Below are 12,019 nucleotides of genomic sequence, written 5' to 3' on the forward strand. Positions count from 1 at the left end.
CAGGGCTCCTCGATGGATTGCCCCAAAGAGGTAGGCTGGAGCCAGGAGTCCTGCCTCCACGCCGTGTGGAGCTGGGAGGTGGGACCTCCAGGACCCCTAGGCAGGTCTTGCTGCACGGAGCCGGGAAGAGGCAGGACCCTCAGGCAGGCCTCGCCACGCAGAGCCAGGGGACCCCCAGGCAGGCCTCGCCACACAGACCTGAGGGTCCCGTCTCCTCCCGGCTCCACGCACGGAGCTTGGAGGTGGTGGGACTCCCAGGCAGATTCTGTTCCGCCACACATGCAGCATCAAGTCCAGCCCCACCCACCTGTGTGCATCTGCTGTGCACGTAACCATCTTGTGACAGCATGAGGGCATCACGGCATGACGACCACTTAGGCTTTTATTAGAAAGGATAGAGAGAAGAAGGGGGAGAGAGAAACATCAATCATTTGCCTTCCACACCCATCATGACCTGGGATCAAATCCACAACCCAGGTATGTGCCTGACCTGTAACTGAACCCCCAACTTTTTGGTGCACAGGACAATGCTCCAACCACCTGAGCCACTGACCAGGATGCTTTTTCCCCCAAACTTTATTTTTATTGTTGACAGTATTTCTGATGTCGCCATCCCCTGTTCCCCCTTTGCCCACCTCCACCCAGCCCACCCCTCCTTCCCTTTGGCCATCACTACACTAATGTCTATATCTATGGGTTATGCATATATGTTCTTTGGCTAATCTCTTCACCTTCTTGTTCTCAGTTATTCACTACTCTCCTTGCCTTGCCTCTTGCAAGAAGGTTACATTTGCCTGTTTTTTGCCATGTGATTTACAAAGCTTTCCTCTGGAAGGGTGGAAACTTTCTGCCCTATTGTCATCAGATTTTACCATATGATGCGTTGGCCAATGGATATGAAAGGATTTGAGTGTGCCAGTTCTGAGTAGAAGCTTTAATAGCCATTTGTGTGGGTTTGCTGGCTTCCTCATGCTTTCCCTCTGCTACAAGAATGGCATGTTCCTAATTAGTGCTGCTTCTTCAGTTTGGATCCCAGAATAAGAAAACATACAGAGCAGAGCTGTAGCCAAAAGGTATTCAACATGTTACATGAGTGAGAAATACATTTTTGTTGTTGTAAACCACTGAGATTTGGGTGTTGGTTGTTATCATAGCATTAGCTTAATGAGAGCTGATTAATACAGAAGGTATGAGATAAAATTGTCTTCATTTGCACATGATATGATAATTTATCAAGAAAGAACAATAGAATCAAAAGACACTTATTAGAACCAGTACAAGAACTGAGTAGATTGTTGCAAATAAGATCAATCCCCCTTTTTTAGCACCATCAACTAGAAAACATAATAAATCTTAATATATAAAAACCCAGGGTCTGTAATGACTGAACGGACGACCGGTCCATCCCCTGGCCCTCAGGCTCCATTGATCAGGGGATGGCTCACAGGGAACCGGAGTGAGTGGCGTGGTGGGGACTGGCGAGCAGCTGGAAGACAGGCCTCTTGGTCCCTCCTCTCAGCCCTCAACTCCAATCAATCGGTGGCAGAGGCGGGGTGGAACTGGGGACTGGCTTCCTTAGTCGGCCTGCAGGTACAATCTCCAGAGGACAGGCCAGGCACCAATGGACCAGTGCTGCCGGCACGATCCTGACAGTGCTGCTGGCTTTCTGGAACTCTGCCTTGGGCACTGCAGCCGCTTCCCCTCCCTAGACGCTCCACAAGGAAGAAAGGATACTGTCAGCAGCGCCAGGGGTGACCAGTGGTGACTGACTGCTCTCCCCGTGCTTCCGCCAGGTCACTCGAGCCAGCCCCCCACCGCCCACTCCAGATGAAGTGTGATCACTGCACACGGAAGGAATGTAGTAAAAAAACCCAAACCAGTGATCAAGAGAATGCCGCAGTCAATGTCCGGAGTTTGGCTCAGGAGAACGGAGAGAAGGGGGAATTCCATAAGGTGGCCAATGCCAAGATATTTCTGAGTGACTGCCTGGTGTGTGACAGTTGTGTGATCACAGAAGAAGGAGTCCAAGTTTCTCAACAGAACACCAAGGACTTCTTCGGTGTTCTGAACCTTAATAAGAAATGTGATACCTCACAGCAAAGGGGCTGGCAGTGTCCTCAGTCTCTGCCTTATTTTGCTGCTAAATTCTGCCTCAGTGTCACTGATGCATCCAGAAGACTCTGCGGCTTTCTCAAAAGCCTTGGGGTGCACAGTCTTTGACATGAAGATAGCTGCGGACTTCAGCATCCTGGAGAGTCAGAAGGAATTTGTGTGTCGGTACCGCCAGCACCGTGAGGAAGAGCCCCAGTTACCCATGCTGACCTCTGCCTGCCCCGGTTGGGACTGATATGCAGAGCGTGTGCTGGGTCACCCAATCACCCCCACCTCTTCAGGCCAAATCTCCCCAGCAGATCATGGTGAAGGATTACTTAACCAGATGGCAGAACCTGTACCCAGACAAGATTTTCCACATCATTGTGGCCCCGTGTTATGATAAGAAACTGGAGGCCCTTTGAGAAGATGTTCCCACAGCTTTGCATAGTTCCCAGGGTGCTGACTGCGTGTTAACCTCAGGTGAAATTGTCCAGATAATGGAGCAAAGTGACTTCGCCTCAAATGATGCCGCTGTGGACACTGTTTGGAGACGTGAAGGAGAAGGAGGTGAGGCTCCACGAGGGTGCCAGCTCCGACGGGTAACTGGCACACATCTTCAGGCACATGGCCAAGGAGCTGTTCAACGGGGACATGGGAGTGTTCACCTACCACACCCTGAGGAACAAAGACTTCCAAGAGGTCACCCTTGAAAGGGATGGAGAGGTTCTGCTATGCTTTGAGGCTGCTTACAGCTTTTGGGACATCCAGAAGTGGTCCTAAAGCTGTAGAGGGGCAAGTTCCCCTGCCACTTCATGGAGGTCCTGGCTTGGGCCAGGGATGCCTAAGCATCAGGGGCCAGGCCCAGGCAGAGAACAGGCAAGCAGACAGGGCTGCGGCAGATGGAAGGCATCTACACTGCCATCCTGGTATGGCCCCCGGAGACCAGCGCCCACGTGCAGGAGCTGTACCAGGAGTGGCTGGGGCGGGGGGGGGGGGGGGTTGTGACTCCCCCCAGGCCCAGGCGGCCCTGCACACTGCCTAGCAGGGCCAAGGGAAGCCTGCCAGGACATCAAGTGGTAAAGGTCCAGCAGATGCCCGGCCTGACGGCCGCCTGAAGTAAGGTGTCAGACACGTGAAAGAAAGGCTTAGCATCTCTGTCATTGCTTTGGTTTTAAAAATTCCCTGTTCCCCATCTGTCGGCTTCCTCCCTCTGAGGGGCACTGTCGTCGTCACATGGATGCAACTGGAATATTGTATCTTGAGAGGATTGCCACAATGTATATATCCTTTTATCCGATGATGAAAAAAATCTCAAAAAACAAGAATAGAGACAGACTACTGTCCTTTAGGCTTAAAAACACCCCAGAAGTGTCCTGTGAAGAGCTGAGACTTGGTTCTGCCCACGAGCCTCAGAGAGATTGGAAGAGGAAATGGCCCAGTTTGGCCCTGACTTTACCCACGTATATCACTCTTGAAGGTGTCTTTGCCACAATGTGAATAAACTGCCACCTTTTGGAATAGGGGCTCATACGAAAGTCTGCATTCCCAACTTTTCTTGAAACAGATCTATGTTCTGCAGCTGTGGCCACTGTCCTGAGATCAGGTCCTGTCGACCAGGTCCTGTTGCTGGGAATCAGGGGGGCACTGGAGTGGAGGCCCACCAACACCCCTCCCCCACCCATGCCCTTTTACATTCAGGGATTGAGCTGAACTCACTTTGGGGGAGGCCTGGTAAGGGTGACAGGTGTCACAGATGGAAGAATGGAGAATGGAGAGGCAGACACCGTGCTCGGTCCCTCCCTGGGTGGGGTCAGGCAGATGAAGGCTGGCCAGCCAAGCCCACAATTGGGTGAGATAGCATCCTCTGTGTCCACCTCTCACCCTATGGGCCCGGCCACTCCCCTCAGCTCCGGGCAGCCCTCTGCATTCCACAACAATGCACTCTGCCCTCACATGCTGCTCGCCCTAAGTGAGAAGGAAGAGAGCAGTTGGCCCACAGACAACTACACAGAAAGATAGGGCTCATGGCTGGTGAGTGCAGTGGCAGTGGCGGGAGCCTCTCCTGCCTCTGTGGCAGCATTAAGGAGCAGTGAGCTGAGTGGTAAGGAGCAGTGAGCAGGCAGGCGGTAAGGAGCGAGGGGTCCCAGCCTGTGAGAGGGATTTCTAACTGTTGGCTTAGGCCCATTCCCCATGAGCCTAAGCCGGCAGGTGGAGATCCCCTGAGGGTCCTGGACTGCGAGAAGGTGCAGGCCGGGCTGAGGGACCCCCCCCTCCAGTGCACGAATTTCGTGCACTGGGCCTCTAGTAATAATATAACACTCCCACAACCAATAATATAACATTCCCACAACCAAGAACTCTATTAAATATCTAGGAGTTTATTAATTATATTAATAAAATAATAGAGTTATCTACAGGGGAAGCAAAAAATTTTAAGATGTTAATTAAGATAACCTGAAAAAATAAACATTCTATGCTTTTGAATGAGACAACTTAATATTATACTCTAAAGACCTCAATCCTCCCATTTAATCTATAACTTTAATACATTACAATAAAAATTCCACTTAGGATTTTTTGAAGAACATGTTAACAACTTACCTTAAAATTTATTTGGAGGAATAAAAGTTTATGAATGGCCAAGTCAAGCTTAAAAACCATGACTAGAAAGGGAGTTTATCCTACTAGCTATTAAAACACAGGACAAGCTGCAATAACAAAAACAGTGGTGCATTGGTGAAAAAACCCGACACAAATAGGCCAATAAAATAGAACAGAGAGCTCAGAAACTGACCTATATGTATATGTGGAAACTTAAACATTATGAAAAGAATATCACAAGTCAGTACCTAGCAGCTTATAATGGAAAAACTGACTCACATTATAGAGAGAGAAATAAAACTGGGTAATTGCCTTACATAACATACAAATGTGGACTCCATGTAGATTAAAGACCAAAGAAGAAAATGTACAACTATAAACTTAATGTAAAAGAGTATCTTGGTGACCTAAGGGCAGGGAAAAGTTTTCAAACAAAATTTCTAAAACACGAATCATAAGGCAAGGTACTGATAACTTTGAATCCATCAGCATTAAGGCTTTCTGTTCAAAGAGGACACCATGGACAAATTTATTATACAGATGGCAATATGGGAAAAATATCAGAAATGTCCAAAACCCCCAAGAGCTAAATTAGTAATGCAGGTAACTTCCGTAAGTCAACAAGAGAAAGGCAGCAAACCCAATAGAAAAATAGCAAAGGATACCAACAGGCAATTTACCGAAGAGAATTTATGCCTCAAATCATCCTATCTAATAAAAGGGTAATATGCAAATTAACCATCACTCCATCACAAATATGATGGCACCCATAGCCACAAGATGGCAGAGCCCAGTCCCCAGTCCGCTCAGCCCCGCCAGAGTCCCCCAGTCCTGGGGGGGGGGGGGGCGGTCACTGAGAGCGGGCAGCATGAGCGGCCTGGCGGAATGCTTGCTTCATCGCCATGGTGAAGAGGCAAGTGTTCCTCCCCGGCCACGGAGAGCCTCTGGGCAGCGTGTGCATGCATGTGGAGCAGCCAGGGTGGATTGCTTGCGTCATTGCCATGGTGATGAGGCAAGCATCCTGTCCCAGCCGTGGAGGGCCTCTGGGCCGCGGAGAGCCTCTGGGCAGCATGCATGGAGCGGCCAGGCCCCGCAGAGAGCAGAGAACCAGGAGGAGTGGGCCTAAGCTGTCACGGCTCCTGGATTGGAGAGAGCTTCCCTGAGGGCTCCCAGATTGGAGAGGGTGCAGGTCAGGCTGAGGGACCCACCCCCTGTGCACAAATTTTGTGCACCGGGCCTCTAGTTAATAATCTAAGAAATGTAAATTAAAACCACAATGAGTTATCTCTTTATATTTATTAGACTGATAAAAGTTAGAAATATGGATAAGGCCAAGTGTTGGTGTAGATGTGGGGAGAGAGCTCCTCATTACCAATGTGCTACAGCTGCCTTTCTGGAGAGCATTTGGCACTACTTAGTCAAATTAAGAATATACATACTCCAAACCCAGCAGTTCTACCCCTAGGTATTTATTTCAAAGAAAATCTCACATGGATCCTCAAGATGTTCATGAGGAGATGCATTGTTATTTGTATCAGTGGAGAGTTGAATGCAACCTAGGAATCCTGTCTCTGAGAGGACTGTTAGATAAGATGTTGAGGACACACACTTTGGAGTGCTAGCAGTTAGAAGGACTGAATTAGATGTACACACATCAGCATGGGGGGATCTTAAAAACAGTACTAGTGAAAAATACCAATGAGATATATAGTATGATAGTCTCATATAATTAAAAACACTCATATAATTAAACACTCATATAATTATAGTCTCATATAATTAAAAATACAAAACAATACCTATTCTGCAATATACATATATAAAAAGCACATGTTAACACATTAGAATGGTTGACTAAGGTGGGGTTGGGAAATAAGTCCTATCTAATAAAGAGGTAATATGCAAATTGACCATCACTCCAACACACAAGATGGTCATCCCCATGTGGTCAAAGATGGCCACCCCCATGTGGACACAAAATGGCCATCAGGGGAGGGCAGTGGTGAGAAATCAAGTCAGCAGGGGAGAGCAGTTGGGAGGGACCAGGCCTACAGGGGAGAGCAGTTGAGAGGGACCAGGCCTGCAAGGGAGGGCAGTTAGGGGTGACCAGACCTGCAGGGGAGGGCTGTATGGGGTGACCAGGCCTGCAGGGGAAGGCATTTGGGGGGGACCAGACCTGCAGGGGAGGACAGTTGTGGGGGAACAGGCCGGTAGGGGAGGGCAGTTGGGGGGGGGCAGGCCTGCAAGGGAGGGCAGTTAGGGGCAATCGGGCCAGCAGGGGAGCAGTTAGGCGTCGATCAGGCTGGCAGGGGAATGGTTAGGGGGTGATCAGGCTGGCAGGCAGAAGTGGTTAGGGGCAATCGGGCAGGCAGGGAGGTGAGCAGTTGGGAGTCAGCAGTCCTGGATTGTGAGAGGGATGTCCGACTGCCCGGTGGGATCCGGCCTAAACGGGCAGTCAGATATCCCTTGAGGGGTCCCAGATTAGAGAGGGTGCAGGCTGGGCTGAGGGACACCCCCTTCTCCCCCTCCCTCCCCCCCCCCCGTGCATAAATTTTGTACACCAGGCCTCTAGTAGGTACATAAAAATCATTCTTAAATCTATGTCCAGAGATTATAGCTAATGACATTTTTGTATCTTTTCATCTACCATAATAATAATGGCTATACTTTATAGACCAGTCATTGTGGGGTAGGACTACGCTAATTAATTTATACCCTTGATCCATTTAATCCTTCCAATCACCTCAGGATGGACCTAGAGGGTATTATACTCAGTGAAATGTTAGAGAAAGACAAATACCATATGATGTCATTTATATGTGGAATCTAAAGAAAAAAATAAACAAAATTAAAACAAATTTATAGTTACAGAGAATAGACTCATGGTTTCCAGAGGAGAGGGGGTTTGAGGGACTGAGTGAAAAAGGTGAAGTGATTAAGAAGTACAAGCTGGTAGTTACAAAGTAGTTATGGGGATGATGGGGATGTAAAGTATATAGGGAATCCTATCTAATAAAAGAGTAATATGCAGATTGATCATCACTGCAACACACAATATAGCTGCCCCCATGTGGTCAAAGATCCTGCCCCCATGTGGACACAAGATGGCCACCACAAGATGGCCAGCAGGAGAGGGCAGTTGGGAGGCACCTGGCCTGCAAGGGAGGGCAGTTGAGAAGGACCAGGCCTGCAAGGAAGGGCAGTTGAGAGGGACCAGGCCTGCAAGGGAGGGCCGTTGGAGGTGATCAACCCTGCAGGAGAGGGCAGTTAGGGGTGACCAGGCCGGCAGAGGAGGGAAGTTGGGGGCAAACAGGCTGGCAGCGGAGTGGTTAGTGGGTGATCAGGCTGGCAGGCAGAAGCGGTTAGGGGCAATCAGGAAGGCAGGCAGGCAAGCAGTTGGGAGTCAGCAGTCCTGGATTGTGAGAGGGATGTCCGACTGCCCGTTTAGGCCCGATCCCAGTGGGATCGGGCCTGAACGGGCAGTCGGACATCCCTCAAGGGGTCCCAAATTGGAGAGGGTACAGGCTGGGCTGAGGAACAACCCCCCTCTGTGCACGAATTTCGTGCACCGGGCCTCTAGTATAGTCAATAATATTGTAATAACTATGTATGGTGACAGGTATAGGGGAAATATCAGAGGTGGGGAGACACTATGTGAAGTGTGTGCGGTGCATGATAGTCTGACCAATGTGCTGGACACCTGACACAAATACAAAATAATTTTGAATGTAAACTGTAATAAAAAATAAAGAGCCCTAGGCAGTTTTGTCTGTGAACTGAAAGGTCACGGTTCAATTCTCGTCAAGGGCATGTACCTCTGTTGCAGGCTGATCCCTGGGCCTGGTTAGAGTGTGTGCTGGAGGCAACCAATTGATGTGTCTTTTTCACATCCATGCTTCTCTCTCTCTGTCTCTCCCCGTCCATTCCACACTCTCTAAAAGTCAATGGAAAAGATATCTTTAGGTGAGGATTAAAAAAATAAAGACATTTATTCTTAAAAAAAGAATTTGAATCTGTACTATTGGAGTTTTCCTTTTCATATATGAAGTTCTTTATGAAGTCATATAACTCTTTTGCATTTTGTAGAAGAGAAAAACTGAAGCATTGAACTCAGACATATCTAGGTTTGAATCTTAGTCCTATCACTTTGTGAATCTGACACATTACTTAACATTTCTGAGCTGTTTCCTCCATGGGACAATACAGATAATACTAACTACTAGAATTGGCATAGTAAATCATAGCACCAAATATATCCTGGGTATTTAGCAATAGCAGCTATTATGATGGAGCTCATTATTCAACAATGTTAAAGAGTCTTCTAAGAACCAAGCACTGTGTAAGGCACAGAGAATACAGCCAACTTCATGGAACCCTAGTCTTCCTGGAGACTACAGTCCTTTAAATTGGTAGTCAGGTTGAGAGGAGCTGGCAGGAATGAATAGGAGTTTTGTTTCAAAATCATGAGCTATCCCTGCGCCTTCATTATTACATTTCCTGACAAAGTGCTCTAATATGACCACGTAATCCCAATCTCTCTCACTTTGTAACCTCAAAATAAAGTGATTTTTCTCCTGAATAGAGAAACCCTTAGACTGGAAAGGAACATGCAGCTGTGGGTGGAAAACAGGTTACTATTTTGGTGTGGACTGGTTGTTATTGTTACTGTAGTTGTTTTCTAACCATCTTGCCTGCTTGTGATTAAGATGATAATGTTATACCATGCTGACGTTCTGCTTTGAAAAAAAAAAGTAAATAGATATTTTCAACACTTGTACCACTTTTTTTACAGCAAATAATTACCTCCCTATACCTGTTGGCTTGATAGGGCAATAGAGTCAAAGCTATTTCCTCTTATGTTTTTATTCTTCCATAGCAGAAAGGTAGGTGTGCAAACAACTGAAAAGTGTGTGTCCCTGGCAAATAAGAAAAGCAGGAATCTAAATACACAATTTCTAAAAGGAAGCTTCCCTCATTATAACTGAAATTAGCGTTCCCGTTGCAGGAAAAATCCTGCAATAGGGTTTCCTGCTGCACTCTACCCTGCCCTGCCTGCTCTCCTCCCTTGTCCTCCGGCCCTCGTTCTCCGCCAGCCCCCCTGCTTTTCTCCCTTCTCCGCCAGCCCGCTCTCCTTCCTTCTCCCCTGGCCCCGCCTCCGCTCCTCCCTTCTCCCCCAGCCCGCCTTCTCCACCAGCCCGCCTGCTTTTCCCTTCTCCCCCGGCCCCGCCTCCGTTCCTCCCTTCTCCCCCGGCCCCGCCTGCTCAACTTCCTTCTCCCCCCGCCCCGCCTCCACTCCTCCCTTCTCCTCTCCCTGGCTTGCTTGCTTCTCTGCAGCTTTGCTCTCTTCTGCAGCTCTTGGCTTCTTTCTAAGCTGTCTTGATATGCAAATTAGCTGCCATATTTGTTGGGGTAATTTGCACATTCATCCTGATTGGTTGGTGGGCGTGGCTGGTGGGCGTGGCTTGGGTGTAGCGAAGGTGCGGTTAATTTGCATATTTGTCTATTATTAGATAGGATAGCATGAAATTTTATTTAGTAATGATGTGCCTTAAATTATTGAAAAAGTATGGGCTAAATATTACATGTATATAAATTATGAGTCAATTAAGCTTTTAAGTACACAAGGGGAGGTTTGATATTTAAAGTCACTTTAGTGTTAATTGTTTTTAATAAACAAAACCATATCACTTTTTTCTTTTATGTAAATTCAGATTTACATATGTATTAACATTTTGAAATTAAAAATTACTAAATTAAAAAACTCAGATATTGAATGTTTTTCCCTGAATTGTGTTAATCTATGTTGTTTTTTTTACTTTTAAAATATCTTTTTGCCATTATGAATTTTCCAGGATCATATTCCAAAAATTAGCGTGCATATCTATCTAATAATAGAGTAGTATGCAAATCATCACTCCGCTACACTCACAAGCCACACCCACCAGCCACACCCCAGCCACGCCCACCATTCAATCTGAGTGAGTATGCAATTAAACTGAAAACATGGCGGCAGCCCCGCCCCCCAGCCTCTCCAGGTCTCTGGGAGTTGGAGAAGTCAGGCGCCAGCGCCTGAGGCTGGCTGCAGCCACAGAGACCAAGAAGCCGCCTGCCCCATGATCCCAGGCTGCAGCCAGCCTCAGAAGCCTCAGGTCTGCCTGCCCAACGTCCTGGGGAGACGGAGAAACTGGGCCCCAGCGCCTGAGGCTGGCTGCAGCCACGGAGACCAAGAAGCTGCCAGTCCCATGATCCCAGGCTGCAGCCAGCCTCAGAAGCCTCAGGTCCTCCCGCCCCATGTCCTGGGGAGATGGAGAAACCGGGCCCCAGCACCTGAGGCTGGCTGCAGCCACGGAGACCAAGAAGCTGCCTGCCCCGTGATCTCAGGCCTCAGCCAGCTGGAGAAGCGGTTCACCCCACCTCCTGGGGGAGACAAGAAACCAGGTGCCAGTGCCTGAGGCTGGCTGCAGCCCGGGAGATGAAGAAGCCGCCTGCCCTGTGATCCCAGGCTGCAGCCAGCAGCAAAAACCTCAGGTCCGCCTGCCCTACCTCCTGGGGGAGACTGAGAAACCCGGCCTCAGCGCCCGAGGCTGGCTGCGACCTGGGAGATGAAGAAGCCGCCTGCCCCGTGATCCCAAGCCGCAGCCAGCTGGAGAAGCCGCCCTCCCCACGTCCTGGGAGAGACAAGAAACCGGGTGCCAGTACCTGAGGGTGGATGCGATCTGGGAGATGAAGAAGCCGCTTGCCCTATGATCCCAGGCTACAGCCAGCTGGAGAAGCTGCCCACCCCATGTCCACCCGCCCCACGTCCTGGGAGAGATGGAGAAACCGGCACCAGTACCTGAGGCTGGCTGCAGCCCGGGAGATGGAGAAGCCGCCCACCCTGCGGTCCTGGGCCCCAGTACCTGTGGCTGGCTGTGGCCTGGGCGACAGAGAAGCCGCCCACCCTGCGGTCCTGGGCATCAGTAACTGCGGCTGGCTGTGGCCTGGGCGACAGAGAAGCCGCCCACCCTGCGGTCCTGGGCATCAGTAACTGCGGCTGGCTGTGGCCTGGGAGACAGAGAAGCCGCCCACCCTGCGGTCCTGGGCACCAGCACCTGTGGCTGGCTGTGGCCTGGGAGACAAAGAAGCCGCCCACCCTGCAGTCCTGGGCGCCAGCACTTGCAGCTGCAGCACAGGCAAAGCCCCCTGTCCACCATCCCCTAAGGCTGCAGCCAGCCTGGGCGCCTATGGCTGACCAGAGGGAGAGAAGCCCGGATCCTGGGTGCCTGTGGTCAGCTGGAGGAGGGAATCCTGGGTACCAGGTGTGGGCCGAGGCAGAGGTAGTTAG

At 49.5% G+C, this 12,019-nt stretch overlaps 1 pseudogene across 1 annotated transcript; it reads left to right on the plus strand.

Moving 5' to 3' along the window:
- The first annotated feature begins 1,827 nt into the window (after window positions 1–1,827).
- On the plus strand, window positions 1,828–3,136 carry LOC307100079 (nuclear prelamin A recognition factor-like; annotated as a pseudogene). The gene has a single exon. The product of its transcript is annotated as a nuclear prelamin A recognition factor-like (transcript).
- Window positions 3,137–12,019: the final 8,883 nt, after the last annotated feature.

This window comes from Cnephaeus nilssonii (assembly GCF_951640355.1).
Source record: "Cnephaeus nilssonii genome assembly, chromosome: 5".
NCBI lineage: Eukaryota > Metazoa > Chordata > Mammalia > Chiroptera > Vespertilionidae > Cnephaeus > Cnephaeus nilssonii.